Genomic DNA, 870 nt, shown 5'->3' with positions numbered 1-870 from the left:
AATTCTAATGACAAAGAAAATCTCCATGAAGCCAACACCTAATAACCCTATTAATCCTAAAGAATCACACGAAGCCCTCCAAACGATAACAAGTTAATGGATTCAATTACAGGTAATTGACTGACCACGAGATTAGCTTCAGGTATTCACACATATCATCCAAAGAAGGTCAAGATGTTTGTGTTGATGATGACGAGAGGACCTTATAAGAGGAAATGCTTCTGGTTTTGGCATCATTATCTCGCCAACGTGTGTTTACAATGGCTGGGTTTACTCTGCTGTTTGCCTTCTATTTCTGTCTCTTGGCAGGAGCCTCGTTTGTACCAAGTGAGTTTTCTTTTTTTCTACTGTTATAATTGCTACTATTATCACGGATGCTGTTGCGGTTATTACCATTATCGCTAATCTTTTAATTTATTCATTACCATTTATTATCCCTATTGTTATTTATTGTGATGGGTGTGATACATAGACAAAAACCCACACGCAAAGGAAAGTGACCTCCAGACGAACATATATATATTTATCATAATTGCAGTATAAGCTAAAAGACTATAGATCAAGAGAGACACAAAGTTATCCCAATATTAGACACGATATGTGAATATCAGCCAAACACAACAGTCCACCGGCAAACTAAGTGACAGAGAAAGATATGTCACCTCACGCAAGACACAGCCTGATATGATGTGATTGCATTAACAACATAATAAGTATACAGTTAAGGGTTAGGGTGTCAGGGATGCTAATTCGCCTTCCTCGCGTAGTTCAGCGGAAGGGCTCCTAACGTAGTAGATTAAATATCAGTGAGGTATTGATTACTTTGGGAGTTCGTTATTCCAACAAAGAAACATATTTGAAAGAATGTGT

Source organism: Penaeus monodon, chromosome 20 (genome assembly GCF_015228065.2).
Source record: "Penaeus monodon isolate SGIC_2016 chromosome 20, NSTDA_Pmon_1, whole genome shotgun sequence".
NCBI classification, from domain to species: Eukaryota; Metazoa; Arthropoda; class Malacostraca; order Decapoda; family Penaeidae; genus Penaeus; species Penaeus monodon.
This window is presented reverse-complemented; position numbering follows the sequence as displayed.